The 15,842-nt window shown below is 37.1% G+C and overlaps 1 protein-coding gene across 2 annotated transcripts in view; it reads left to right on the top strand.

Annotated features, from left to right (window-relative positions):
• The first annotated feature begins 231 nt into the window (after positions 1-231).
• Positions 232-15,842, top strand: part of LOC116845687 (abl interactor 1-like) — a 556,408-nt gene continuing 540,797 nt past the window's right edge. For both annotated transcript variants that reach the window (XM_032818689.1, XM_032818691.1), the window contains exon 1: positions 232-1,779. The gene's annotated coding sequence lies outside the window, so the exon portion shown is untranslated. The remainder of the gene's footprint in view (positions 1,780-15,842) is intronic.

Here is a 15,842-nt window from a genome sequence, read left to right on the forward strand (position 1 = left end):
GAATAAGAGGAGAGCAGGTAACGGGAGGACGAGAGTCGGTGAGGGGCAGCAGGGGGAGGAGTTTCCTCCTTTTCAACCCCCGTGTTACCGCGTACCGCGCAGAGCGGCGCGTAGGTATACGTACACACTAGGCGTCTATATTTTATATCCGGTATACCCGAGTTGTCGCTAGGGCGCAGACTCGAGCCAATCGGGGTCGGCTGGCTCGCCAGTTACTTTTCGCGATCCACCGTGGCCGCTCTTCCGCGCGACGCAGGTAGACAGAAGGACGACAGTCAGTCAGTCAGTCGGTCGGTGAAACGCGAGGCAAGGACGGCAGGGCGTAGGGGAATCGGTGGGAGAGCAACGGCAGAAGGTAGTCAGCGGAAGAGGCAAAACGCAGCGAAAAGGGGTAAAAACGTTGGCACATAAAGAGAGGGAAAAAGCGGAAGGGTGGAAAAGCGTACGAAAAGCGCAGAGAGTCAAGTAGAAATAGTCAGAGGGAAAGAGAGAAAAAGAGAGAGAGAGAGGGAGTGGAAGAGAGACGAAGGGGAAGGAAGAGAGAGAGACAGAGAGAGAGAGAGAGAGAGAGAGATCATAGGTGCTGTCCTCGTAGCGGAGTCCGCATTTGCCGCACAAAAGCACAACTTGCGCACTGTTGCGCCGCGTTACCAAGCTACTGCGCGAGCAACCGAACTGTGCCGCTCGGTCACCCCTCGGTCACCCCTCGGTCATCCTGCTGGCAGTCGAGTGCTTTCGTGCGGAGTGTTTACGTCGTTGCGCGGGTAAACACACACGTTGTCGCGGCTCGCTCTCAGGTTACTCTACTGTGTGTTCCACGCATTCCTACCCCTTTCTCATTCAATCGGCGTGGATCAGCTGGAGCGCATTCCGAATTCTCTCTCTCTCTCTCTCTCTCTCTCTCTCTTTCTCTCTCTCCCTTAAACCTTGGCGCGACTCCCCTCGTCGCCGGCGGTCCTTCGCGTCCTGCGGATGTGAGGAAGCGTCTCCCGGAGCTGAAGGCGATCGCCGCTCGTCGCCGTCGCCGTCCTCGAGTGCGCCGAGTGCCATGCTCCCGCGGCACGACACAGACCGTACGATGTTCAATTTGAATCGCTGAACACTGCGGCTGAGTGCGTTCGCCCTCGGATTACAGAGAGACAGCGGACCGATGCTCGGCCGTGTCGTCTCTCGTGACACCGTCGCGTCGTAGTTCCTGAATTCGACATCGATTCGTCTCGAGAGTTCGTGAGTTTCGCGTTACGGATTTTATCGCGTCGCCCCGGCAGTGTGTGTGCGCGCGCTCGCTCGCTCGCGAGGAATTGGTAGATTAGAATCGCTGGCTCGGGGGATCCGCTAAATCGACGGGGTGGAGAAGTGGCGGCACCGTGACAGTGCAGTAGACTGCGACGAGGGTTGCAACGATACGTGACTGACTTAACCCTGAGCGCGCCTGTTCGTACGTACGCTCCGGCTGGAACTCTACGTGAGTCAAACCGCGCGAGAGAACCACCACCCTCAGAGGACGAGAGACACTGCGAGAGAGAGAGAGAGAGAGAGAGAGGGGGAAAGAGAGAAAGAGAGAGGCTGAGGAGGACACTTGATCCCGTTATCGTTCGCGCTGGACGTCCACTGCATCATCGCGAAGCAGTACGTGTGCGAGTCGTAGTTGTCGTTTGCGCTTGGTGCACAATCGCCCGGCAAAGTGACTACTCCGAAGTGCAGCGGCGATAAGAAGATACAGCCGCGCGACTTGATCGTTAGCATAAATGACAAGTGGAGCCAAGGCATCGAACTGAGGTGAGTCTGCCATCGATTCCCGCGTCACGCTCAGAATCTCGCGTTTTCGCGCGGCCGGCCGCGAACGAGCGAGCGAGAGAGCGTGCGACCGGTCGAGGCTCGTCGATTATCTTCACGACCGAGTCTAAAATTGGACTGGAATACCTCGGCTGCCATGTAGGATTTAATTAGAGGGAATAGGTCGACACGGCCGCATTAATCGTGCGAATTCGGGCAAATGAAATTATAATCGAACGGCGGACTGGGTCTCGAATTACGCGCGTCGGAGATAGAACCTGAGGCGTTCGTGCTCGGCGCTCCCCTCTGGAGACCTTTCCAGGAGCAGCGGCCTCGCACCGCTCCCGAATACTACGCGATGAACATTCAAGGAAACTCGAAGGCTACTTTTCGTACTTTGAAATCCAATTCTCGTTGGACGTGTATGCATTACGCGGAGCTATGCGGCCGCGGGCCAGCGCGCGCGATACGCGCTCACATTATAATACGCAGCGGGTTTTCGGACTTATGAGTGCATCCATCTTTCAGCGTATTTATCTTTGTTGTGGTCGTCGGGCTGAATAAACGGTATTTGGCATTAATATCGGTCAGCAGCGCAGTGGCTGCGCGGCGCACGTGAATTTTTCGTCCGAGCGTTGTTGCGAGATTTCGTTGCAAAATTAATTAATCGGCCGTGTAGCAACTAATAACAACGTTTCTGTTATAATAATCAGTAAGTCAATTACATAACTCCAGTACATAACTAGTGGCGTGTTCCTTTCCTCTCTCTACCTCCCCTCTCTCTCTCTCTCTCTCTCTCTTTCTTCCTTCTTTTTTTCCTCTTACCCGTCTCAGCGCGCGATCAAAGAAGTTTTAATAAAACTTTTTACGTCTTTGTTCAAACATGTTTGCGCGAACGATATTACTCTATGAATTGTTTCTCAAGCCAAGTAAAAGTGCGAAGCGAGGAATAAGGATTTATTTCGTCTACAAAGTGATTCTCTCTTCGATTTGTCGTCGGGTGATTGCCGATGTTTAGATGGACTTTCATGATCACCATGACGGGAGACAATTGATGATAGAGACTCTATAATGTTCTCAATTACATTTACTAAGCAAATGTTTTGAATCAATAGTTAAATTTATATCATCCAACAATGCGTTTGTATCATCTTTGTATACTTTACAACGATGTAAAATTTTATTAAATTTGTACCATCACGTATCAGTATATAATTTACAATGATGTAAATTAATCAATTTGTATACAGTATATTTGTATCAATTGTATATTGATACAGTGAATTTGTATCACACTTTCTATAACATACCATGATTTATATCGGATAATTTGATGAAGTTTCAACGTTGATATAATTCTTTTTATTATACCGATGCAGCAATAAATTTATTAAAAGTCACACTCAGATCTTCATATTACATTTAACATGACATTGTTTGTGGCAAATTATGATCATTTTTTTCATACTTTCTCGTATTTCTATTTCGTTATTCTATGTGATAAAAATATCAGTATGATCAGTCGCGAGGAAGTCGACGTTGCCGAATTTCGTTACTTAACGTACTTAAAGTTACAGTAAAGTTTACATACTACATTACCTTAATAGAGTATGAAGCATCAACAAATTTATTAAAAGTCACACTCAGATTTTTATATTATACTTTACATGACGTATTGTTTTCAGCAAATTTCGATCACTCTATTTCTTCCGTATTTTTATTAAATACTTTTATGATCATTACGACGTGAAACAATCGATGATAGAAACTCTATAATCAACTCGATTATTGTATATTTATGAGGCAAATGTATCGTACTAAATTAATCATCAACTTTACATCATTAAATGATGTAAATCTTTGTTTATATTGATGCAGCAGGTCTAATAAAAGCTGCATGTAGATTTGCATATTAAATTTTATGTGACATAATATGACATTGTTCTAAACAAATCGCGGTATCATTCTTTTCATATTTCTTTTTTGTCATTCTACGTGACAGATATAAGTGCAATACGAACCGTTCATGTGGGACGCGACGTTTACTAATTGACTAATAAAGTCGCCACCAAATTGCGTCTCTCTGTTCGGGCAGCGGCGAGTTTCGAAGCGGAATCTATTCCACATCTGGGGTGATCTTGCGAAATTTCTATGCGGGTGTCCGTAAACGTAATATATTCCGCGCTAAAGACTCCGTGCGGGAAGACGCGACTGCTCAGATAGTCGCTCACGATCGACTGTTTTATGGAAATAAATCGTATTATGGTAATCGAGCGTGGCGGTTTACAGTCAAAAGCGAGATTAGGCCGTGGCGTTACAGTCTACCAATTTTCCTGTTTACACGTTTATAACGCCTTATCGCGGTACACGCGGCTCAGAATCGCATTACCCGCCCGATGTAGTGGAGGGATAACCGCATAAAAATTTCTTTCTTCCTGTGGCGGGGTCGACGCTAGAGACAACAGATCGTGGCGAATAACGAGTCAAGCTGACAGATTCACACGATGACGATAGGATGACCTGTCCAATAATTGAACACCACCCATTGCAAATGAATAGTTTGCAGTATTTGTCATAATATTAAGAGATATTTATTATAATATTATAATATTAAGGATGTCAAAGTGGATGATGAACTGCAAAAATATTGGTTAACGTACAGACGATCATCATTATAACAATCGCACTATCCTTTTCGTATTTCTTGTATATGTAGAGCTTACATAAGTGCGTGCTGCTTTGTTTTATCATATTTGACGGGAAATCTGACTATGCATATATAGAAATCTTTTTGCAAACTCTTCGTATATTTTCAAGTTTCTGAATGCAGTTGTGAAGGTACAGCAACGTTCTTTGAAATTTTCCTGAGCGGAGAGGGAACGCACGTTCGATATGTACAAACTTTAGTGCCAGGCAAATATTTACGCCAACTGACAGCTCGAGATTTGAAATTTTTTATCATTTTCGTCACATACTGAGCAATGCCCCAATTCATTTTTGCACGTACGTTCATTGTGCAGAAGCATTTGTAATTCCGCGCAACCAATACGACATGAACTTTGCCGGGAAGAGTCACTATTCTGTTAGTAAAGTTTTCAACTATGGCGTCCCCTTAAGGTACGTGGCGTACTTTATGATTCAAGTGAGTAACCAAAGGCAACTCACGGATGATGTGATTATGTCAAAAAAGTGTGTCACAGGAGGTTAACCTGGCTTCGTCTGTTCAAATATTGGAGTTTCCTACTGAACTGTTCACATCTACTGGCCAGGTCATTCCATCAACGGCACTCGCGAATCCGCTTCATTGATCGCGTATCACCATCGACGTTCCACCGACTCGTGGAAGTAAATCGCGCGTCGCAGACAACACTTTCGCGGCCAGCTGCCGCGACCATCGATAGCCGGGCGAGCATACGAGGATCCCGCGGTGAGACAAGGTGGCGGGTTAGGCAAATCGATCTGTCGAGACGCACGTAACGCGCGGGCTAAGTAGCGCGTTAAAACCCCGCGAGCGTTCCAGCTATGCTTTCAGCATATTTGCATAGGATTCTGCTCGGTGGCGCGTACGCGCGCGCGGCAGCTACCCCTGGTACGCGAGCACTTGCCGAACGTTTACGTAGCTGCGCAAAGTGACAACGCTACCGTCACGCATACCCGAGATAGCCGGGATACTTAACAATCTGGTATTCCGATTACGACAGCGCGTCCATGCACGCGGCCCGGCCGCGTCTTCGAATGCGCCCTCGTGCAAGACGACGATCCTCACTGCGGAACGCGCGGTGTGTACATCAGCGAACATGCGATCAATGGACTCAGCGATCCCAAAAGTGACGGCTAGCAGAGCTCTCCCCTGCGCTCTGTTCCCACATGACAAGCGTGTGCCGCGTGAGTGCTAATCGCCGATGTCCCGCGATCACTGGGAAAACCGTCGCCAGCGCAATTTTTGCGCGTGGGACTACACTGAGGAAAAAATTTACTAAATTTCTAGACGTTTTAGAGAAAACGTCTGTTTGGACAGTACTGTAAAGATATTTGTTTAAATTCAGTCATTATTTTGTAAAAGTAAATAAAGAAGTTTTAAGTAGAAATTTGTTTCTTTAATTTTAGAAAATAATCACTTAAACGAATATCTTCACAGTAATGTCCAAACAAATGTTTGAAATTTAGTACATTTATTTTAATACATTTTTTTTAGTGTAAACACGGAAAAAAATGATTGATTCGGTAGGCCTATGATTCTCGTCGGGCAAAATTAAACGTTACAAGTAAGTAGATTTGCTAATGCAGTAAAGATATTAAAGAGATGCTGGAGTCGATGACGAACTCGAACAATGTCGATAATGCAGAGGTGATCGTCACTAATATAATCACGCTATCTTTTTTGTATTTCTTGTATATATAGAACTTACATGAATATGTGTTATTTTCCAAAATTAAATAAAGAAGTTTTAAATAGAAATTTTTTTCTTTAATTTTAGAAAATAATCACTTAATTTAAACGAATATCTTCACAGTACTGTCCAAACAAATGTTTGAAATTTAGTACATTTATTTCTCAGTGTAAATACGGAAAAAAATGACTGATTCGGCAGGCCTATGATTCTCGTCGGGCAAAATTGAACGTTACAAGTAAGCAGATTTGCTAATGCAGCAAAGATATTAAAGAGATGCTGGAGTCGATGACGAACTCGAACAATGTCGATAATGCAGAGGCGATCGTCACTAATATAATCACGCTATCTTTTTTGTATTTCTTGTATATATAGAACTTACATGAATATGTGTTATTTTCCAAAATTAAATAAAGAAGTTTTAAATAGAAATTTTTTTCTTTAATTTTAGAAAATAATCACTTAATTTAAACGAATATCTTCACAGTACTGTCCAAACAAATGTTTGAAATTTAGTACATTTATTTCTCAGTGTAAATACGGAAAAAAATGACTGATTCGGCAGGCCTATGATTCTCGTCGGGCAAAATTGAACGTTACAAGTAAGCAGATTTGCTAATGCAGCAAAGATATTAAAGAGATGCTGGAGTCGATGACGAACTCGAACAATGTCGATAATGCAGAGGCGATCGTCACTAATATAATCACGCTATCCTTTTTGTATTTCTTGTATATATAGAACTTACATGAATATGTGTTATTTTCCAAAATTAAATAAAGAAGTTTTAAATAGAAATTTTTTTCTTTAATTTTAGAAAATAATCACTTAATTTAAACGAATATCTTCACAGTACTGTCCAAACAAATGTTTGAAATTTAGTACATTTATTTCTCAGTGTAAATACGGAAAAAAATGACTGATTCGGCAGGCCTATGATTCTCGTCGGGCAAAATTGAACGTTACAAGTAAGCAGATTTGCTAATGCAGCAAAGATATTAAAGAGATGCTGGAGTCGATGACGAACTCGAACAATGTCGATAATGCAGAGGCGATCGTCACTAATATAATCACGCTATCCTTTTTGTATTTCTTGTATATATAGAACTTACATGAATATGTGTTATTTTCCAAAATTAAATAAAGAAGTTTTAAATAGAAATTTTTTTCTTTAATTTTAGAAAATAATCACTTAACTTAAACGAATATCTTCACAGTACTGTCCAAACAAATGTTTGAAATTTAGTACATTTATTTCTCAGTGTAAACACGGAAAAAAATGACTGATTCGGCAGGCCTATGATTCTCGTCGGGCAAAATTGAACGTTACAAGTGAGCAGATTTGCTAATGCAGCAAAGATATTAAAGAGATGCTGGAGTCGATGACGAACTCGAACAATGTCGATAATGCAGAGACGATCGTCACTAATATAATCACGCTATACTTTGACCATGTTCAGAGTCTAAATGGATCCAATGGTGAGAACTCACTATTTAATTGACATATACGTATTTTTTTATATCTTTTATTTTAGTATTATATAAAGTAATTTATAAGTAATTACAATATATACTGACTTTTTCTAAAATAACTCGAAAAGTCGCGAAATATCACTTTTGTATTTAAAATATTACAAAAATTCTGCAAACTTTAAAACTGCTCTGGGTCAAAAAACCCAGAGTACAGCTAGAAGGTTAAATATAATTCGCTGTGTTAGCTACTTTTCCTTTGCTGGAACCTATTTCCTTGCTATAATAACAAGAAAATACGCTCGTACAGCAAGAAAAGTGGCTAACGCAGCAAATTTGCTACAGATGGACAACTAAATATAATTTACTGCTTTAGCTACTTTTTTGTTGCAGGAGCAGATTTTCTTGTAATCTTAGCAAAGAAATTGGTTCCTGTAGCAAAAAAAAGTGGCACAGCAAATTATGTTTAGTTGTCCATATCTTTTTTCCGTATGCAATTATTCAATAAATAATAAATAAAATTATATTTTTGTTTGTTTTGCGAAGAAATGTATGTCTATTATGTCTGACTATAAATGACTAATGAAAAATATATTGTTACGCAATTTAAGTTTTTACATATTTATAATGTAAATTAAATTTTATATATTCACCGAGAAAAATAATTTGCTTGTCCAGCAAATTTTCTGCTGGTCTAGCAAAATCTTTTCGTTATTATATGGACAGCAAAAAGATTTACTAAGGGTACTAATCACTATTTACTGGATACAATTTGCTGAATCTACAAATTATTTTGCTATAAGAACCATAATAGATTTATATAAGCAGTTGCAGTTTTGCTCCGATAGCAAATAAATTTGTTAAGGATACATTATTTTGCATCAATAGCAAATTAACGTGATTCTTAGGACAAATACACTCAACAAATTTTTTCTATCCTGGTAACGAAACTACTTCTCTAATAACGAATAATTTGTTAAATTAGTTACATCAACTAAATTTTTTTTATGTCACTACGAATATGCAGTAGCAACGACGATTTTGCTAAAAGAACAAAATTATTTTTCTCCGTGTTTGTAACGTAATGTACTGATATATGTATATATATATATAAATTACATATATCTTTATGCGAAATATAACACTTATATTTTCTTATACTATTTGAATGGTTACAGAGAATACATATTCGAGACATTTTAATAAATATTTTTGCTTTAGCTAACTTCTGTTGCTGAAGCAACTGATGTGATGCAGCTATATTGAAATTCGTTAATGCACCAAATTTTCTGTAATATAATAGCAAAATAATTAGTTGCATATACTAAATTATATTTTCATTAGTGGTGGTATAAAATCATCTTTGATGTTTTAGCAAATCTGTTGTGTTATAACATCAAACTTTACTAGATACAACCACAAATCTTATACAACTTTCCGACTTGATTATTGCAACATAACAAACTGGCTGTCCGTATATTACGGTTATAGATTTGCTAGGTTAGCGAGGTTTTCAGTTGTGAGAGTAAATTTTTCTTTTTTTTTCTGTGCAGCGGTCGGAATAATGACGCTTGACGTAATCGTCTTGATTTCGTCGACCACCATCTCGTCGCAAGCCTTTCACAGAAACAAAAAATTTGCTACATATGGATAATTAAACATAATTTGCTGTATTAGCCACTTTTTCTTTGCTGCAGGAACCAATTTCCTTGCTATGATAACAAGAAAATTTACTCCTGCAACAAAGAAGTAGCTAAAGCAATAAATTATGTTTAGTTGTCCGTCTGTAGCAAATTTGCTACGTTAGCTACTTTTCTTGTTGTAGGAGTAGACTTTCTTGTTATCATAGCAAGAAAATAGGTTCCTACAGCAAAGGAAAAGTAGCTAACACAGCGAATTATATTTAACTGTCCATATGTAGCAAATTAGTTTGCTGCTACAGCAAGTTATTTTTTTTAACGTGATAATAATGCCGCTTTACGGCACCGTAAGTGCAACATCATATATTTTTATAGTACCAAGCAGGGAATCTCATTTTTATATTAACTATTGCACTCTTAATGAATTAAAAAATCAGAGAGAATTAAAATATTTTAAAAATATTTTTAGTCTAGATGCTACTTCCTGCTTGATGCGCCACTGAATTTCTCTCATTTTTGACTCTTATTAATGTTTTCTTAATTCATGAAATTTTATTTTATTTTGTTTATTTATTTTTGCTGACTTTCTCCCTTTTCTGCGCCTTGTCGTTGGCGTTATTCACAGTACATTACACCAGATAATCGTTCGGAGTTCCACATGGGACACCAACAACAACCTTAGTTGAGTTCAACGTCTTAACTCGCGAAAATCCCGCATCTGTCACGACGTGGATTCGTAGCTGTGGCTTCGAAGTGAGGAAACTCATCGTGGGACAAGATTGTTTTACATTCTAACTCGCACCTACTATGTTACTCGACTCAACACATGCGTCGTCGCATTTTTAAAATTTCAATTGCTAGCAATTATACAGGGTGTTCCCAAAAAGTGGTACCAAATTTTAGTACTCGTTAAAACAAACCAAAAACTCTTAATGAACAGCACTCCGAAAATCTTTTATTTTTCAGTTATGAAGCATTTTGTTCTGTAAAAAATAGAAAATAAATTAAATCTACAATAAATGTTCAATGTGTCTCATGTCAATACACATTTCGGCACGTTTCGTCATTGAAGGTCAAAGAGTCCAAGTTTATTTCGTATTTGTTGACAACAGTTTCCAAGTCTCTTAGTCAGTTCATTCACGGACGCCCGTATGTGATCACCTAATTACGCAGGGATTGTTGTATTCAACTTTGGATTGTGGACCGTGTCTAGTTTTGTGTTATCTGAAAAATGGCTAATTTTTACACAAATTCTGAAATGACGGATATTCATTTTATGTATGGCAGAGCAAAGGGCAATGCTTCAAAAGCAGCACGCTTGTCCGTGTTATATATACAGTTTATGTGTGTTGAAATGGACGGAGGGCACATTGAACATTTATTGTAAATTTTAGTTATTTTCTATTTTTCACAGAACACAATTCTTCATAACTCAGAAATAAAAGGTTTTCGGAGTACTGTTCATTAAGAGTTTTTGGTTTGTTTTAACGAGTACTACATAAAATTACCCCTAAAATTTGGTATCATCTTTTGGGAACACCCTATATAATTGCAGTGAATTAGGGTTGTAGGTAGAATATACAGGGTGTCCCGCTACTACCGCATTATTTCTTAAGGACGGATTTCTGAGGTAATTTGAAGAAAAAAATCCTAATGCAAAAAGGCTATAATACTTTTCAAATTATAAACAATTAAAGTTGAACAATTATATTGGCTAAAGTACGCGCGCTCAGATACGGTACAACACACAATGGTAAAGGTATATGCACATAAGTGAGAATTTGCATAAGATATGAAATTAGTTGTAAATCTCTGAAAGAAACGTCAAATGTGTGACAGCTTATCGATTCTTATAAATGTATTGTGTAATATTTTACTCATAACATTTTGATGAAATTGTTATTATTTGCGATATATTTATTTAAATGATAGAAAAGGCAGTTTATTATTACAAATGTTGTTGTATGTATGGAACTTTCGTACCAATATTTGGAAAAGGGACGACATGTGCATGCACCTGTATTATTATATGTTATACTGTACCTGAGCGCGTGTACTTTAGCCAATATAATTGGTTAACTTTAGTCGTTTATAATTTGAAAAGTATTATAGCCTCGCCATTTTTGCATTAGGATTCTTCTATTCAAATTACCTCAGGAATCCGCCCTTAAAAGATAATGCGGTAGTGACGGTACATCCTGTATGGTGAATTAGAATAGAACTGAGAATTTATTTTTGGAAGTTATGTTTATAACAAGTAAGGTTCCGTAAATCAACACACATCTCTTATAGGCGTGTACAATTTCTTAATTTTTAAGTTAACATCAGAGAGCTTTTTTCATTATTAAGAGAAAAAAATAAGAACTCAATAACAATGATATCAATTAAATAATAGGAAAAAGGGGCTAATTCGAGTTCAAGCACAGGATTAATAGTGCTATGTACCATATGGATAAAACCTTCCTTGTGTTAGGAAATAGAGCAATATTTATTGAACATGAATACTCAATATAAATAATCATACATTTCGGCTCAATCATGAATCCTCTTCAGTGATATAAAAAAACTCAAGGTTTACAAAACGAAGGCATTACAAGTAAAAGAAACGCTAATTAATAATAATTATTCATTGGATCTAATTTTTAAAATTATAAAACGTAGACTAAGGTTTCTTATTGTGAAGTGCGGACGAGGTTCAGAAATAATTAAAACAAATTTGACAGCATCTGGTTATGATAAAAAATATTTTAGCATACTGTTCTTTGGTGTGGTTTCGAACAGACTGGCAAAGCTTTTTAAAAATAATTTGACAAATATTGCTTATTCTTGCAATAACAAATTATCAGGAATGATTCGTGTGCATAAAGACAGGTTGCCTCCTGGTTTCTATAATAACGTTGTGTATAAATTGCAATGCAGTAGTTGTGAGGCGTCGTATGTAAGTCAAACTAGTAGAGGACTCTCTACGCGTATTGCTGAGCATAGGAGAATACCAAGGAGTTCTACAGTTGAGTTAAGGGCTATACAAGAACACCGTTTGAGAAAAAACCATAATTTCAATTGAGATCAAACCAAAGTTTTGTATGAGGAACTTTATTACTTGAAACGCCTGATATAAAAAATGATTTACATTAAATTTCAAAAGCATGGACTTAACTCTCAAAACGATACAGAATATTTGGGCAACAGCTACTGCGGCTTATTATGAAAATAAAACTTTGTTTGTTTCCTTCTCTTCCAAGAGTCGTCGCCGCAATGTTAATGTTCGTGTAAATCTGTTATTATCTCTTTTACTTAGACGTCGCGATGTTATCGTTGACAGGATCGTTTCACTTTTAGCCGAACTCAACGAAGGTAATTTATATTGACCGTTTTAATTATTTATTATATTTTAATCTTATCTATTTTTATTTTATTTTATGGTTTTTTATAGTTATGACGGATACTTCCTAGTATTAATTTGAACTTCTTAATATTAGTCAGGTAACGGTCTTGTCAGCTATAATACTGCGAATAACATTCATGTCATTTTATTAAGGTCTTTAATTAATTCTTTTACTTGTAATGCGTTCGTTTTGTAAACCTTGAGTTTTTTTATATCACTGAAGAGAGTTCATGATTGAGCCGAAACGTATGATTATTTATATTGAATATTCATGTTCAATAAATATTGCTCTATTTCCTAACATAAGGAAGGTTTTACCCATATGGTACATAGCACTTATATTATTCCTGTGCTTGAACTCGAATTAGCACCTTTTTCCTATTATTTAATTTTTTCATTATATTTTTTGGTACTTTTCTAATATTTCACAGGCAGACAATCACGCCGAGTTGCAAATAGATCGCTACTGATCGCAGGATCGCGATACGCCGCATTCCTAATATCGGAAAAGGGTTGTAATGTACCGCTATCGAGTAGTGATCGATTTAGAACTGGAGACACCCGGCCTTGGCGTTAGTGCATTAACTCAAGCATTCTAATTGGCATATTGTAACGATCGCTTTAACTATAATGCGCACATTGTAACGTACGAATTATTATGACATGAAATTATCTGCATATTACGCGTATTGTTTCTTTGTGAATAATGCATCACTCCTCTTCACATTCGGTATCACGCCCGACTATCTCTGCTATCCCAATCTCCATTAATTTTAATGGATGTCGGGCCGCAGCCTTAATACCTACCAGCACAATAGACACCTGGAACAATTACAAAATACACGAATATACACGCGTTACCGTTAGCTCTTACCGACCATACGTCGGACATTATCGTGCATTACAAAACGCGCGTTGTAATTACTAATTACGTGGGATTCGCGGATTTCCGTCTCGCGAATAAAAGGCGTGTGTGCAAAAATGTAGAACGTGGAACATTATATAATAATTAAATCAATAAGATATCAAATATATATTTTTAGAACAATAAGACACATTAATTTCTATTGTAAAATGTTATGATTTTATTGAAAAAGTTTGAGGCAACCTTATTTTAACCTTGGAAGAGACTCTTAAGCTTTAGCTACGGGAATAATTTTAAAAATCCTGCGATATAAAACTAAGTAAAATTATAAAATTATATTATAAAATTATAAAATTATATTATATTATAAAATTATGAAATTATATTATAAAATCGCTTATTGACGACAGCCGTATTTCAGGAAAATTCCGCTTGATCATCCATTGAGAACAACCATAGTTAAAGGATTAAGATCAAGCAAAAATCATTATCTTATGTGTGCTTTGAAATTAAGCAGTTTTTATTTGAACATTTTTCGAAAATGCATTATTTGTGAGATATTTCATCGTACTTTTTTATATCGTTTAAAAAATAGAAATATAAATGATTTAAAATAAAACTATACATAAATCTAAACAATGCTATTCTTTTAGCACAAATTACCATCTTTCGAATTCTCAAAAGATGAAAAAATCAGCGAATGGAAAAGATTATTTATGAGAAAAGAAATGTTTGGTATTTGTAACTATAAAATCGCAAAGAGAAATAATTATTATAAATCAAGAAAACTATTTTTTAAATCAAATTCTATTATAATATTAGTGATATAATAATCTTATATATACATGCTCTACTACTATTTTACTAAAAAATATATAGCTGTTGAGTTGTTGAGTTAAAAAGTAATTTTAGTTAGACCAATTACTTCTTCTCTCGATGTAAGAAGAGCGAATATGAGCGGAATCGGCATTTTGCGTGATTTTTCCGATGTTTGTTATCGCGAAGTTTCGCGCGCGATATCGGACTGCGACATTAACAGCGTCTTCCTCGGCTACCGAGCTTCCCGAGCGCTTTCGCTCATTCCTGCCTCCTCTCCTTCCGCTTGCCGCGGCCAGTATCCAATACCCATTAATTTTAATGATGAACGTGGTCAGTTTAACACGTACCGGAGTCATTGTAGCGAGCTTGCAGGCAATAAATCATATCCCCTTGTCACTGAAAAGTGCATGGTTCAGATAAGTACGTACGTTATTTGGTACACCCTGCCTATCTGGCCACCCTCACCCTCCGGATACGTGTCTATACGCGGTGGACTGAGTAGTTGGGGAACACGATCCTATTCTTAAACGCGATCGGGGCGGCCAGCGGTTATCTGCTCTGCCTAAAGGGATAACGGATCGTGCGTACTGCTATTTTTACCGTTATTTGATTTTCTCATCGGTCGCACGAGTTACTTGCTTCGCTCGAGGAATTAGCTTCACTCGCCATTACTCGGACTTATTAACGCGAAGAATAATCTACATAAAAGCTTTCGAGATTTCAATATTTTTCCAGACACAGCTTAGATTGTGGTTAAAATGCCCAAAACTGAACCTAAAATTGATTATCTCTTTCTCTACGACACTAATTGGGAATCCTATTCTTGTTCCAAACATGAGTTCTTTGTCTCTAAGATCAAAACTTAAATATTAGCTTTTTTTAACTGGTAATATAGTTATAAGTTCGATATAATATAGTATAGTAATATAGGTAATATAGTATAAGTTTAACTGGTAATATAGTTATAGTTCGATATAATTTTAGGCAACAAGCATATACAGGGATATATATATATATATATATATATATATATATATATATATATATATATATATATATATATATATATATATATATATATATATATATATATATATATATATATATATATATATATATATATACATATCCCTGCTTGTTGCCTAAAAAAAATATATATATATTCCTGTTATAAATTTTTTTCATCTTTTGAGAATTCGAAAGATAATAATTTATGCAAAAAGATAATATTGTTTAGATTTATATACAGTTTTATTTTAAATCATTTATATTTCCATTTTTTAAACGATATGAGAAAGTATGATAAAATATCTCACAAACAACGTTTTTTCGAAAAAATTTTTCAAATAAAAATTGCTTAATTTCAAACCACACATAAGATAATAATTTTTTCTTGATCTTAAGAGCTTTTTCCGAGGTTACAATTAGGTTGTCTCAAACTTTCTCAATAAAACCATAACATTTTACAATAGAAATTGATATGTCTCATTGTTCTAAA

The sequence above is a fragment of the Odontomachus brunneus genome, unplaced genomic scaffold (assembly GCF_010583005.1).
Source record: "Odontomachus brunneus isolate Ranch 3 - 2012 unplaced genomic scaffold, Obru_v1 Obru_scaffold_056, whole genome shotgun sequence".
In the NCBI taxonomy this organism is placed as follows: domain Eukaryota; kingdom Metazoa; phylum Arthropoda; class Insecta; order Hymenoptera; family Formicidae; genus Odontomachus; species Odontomachus brunneus.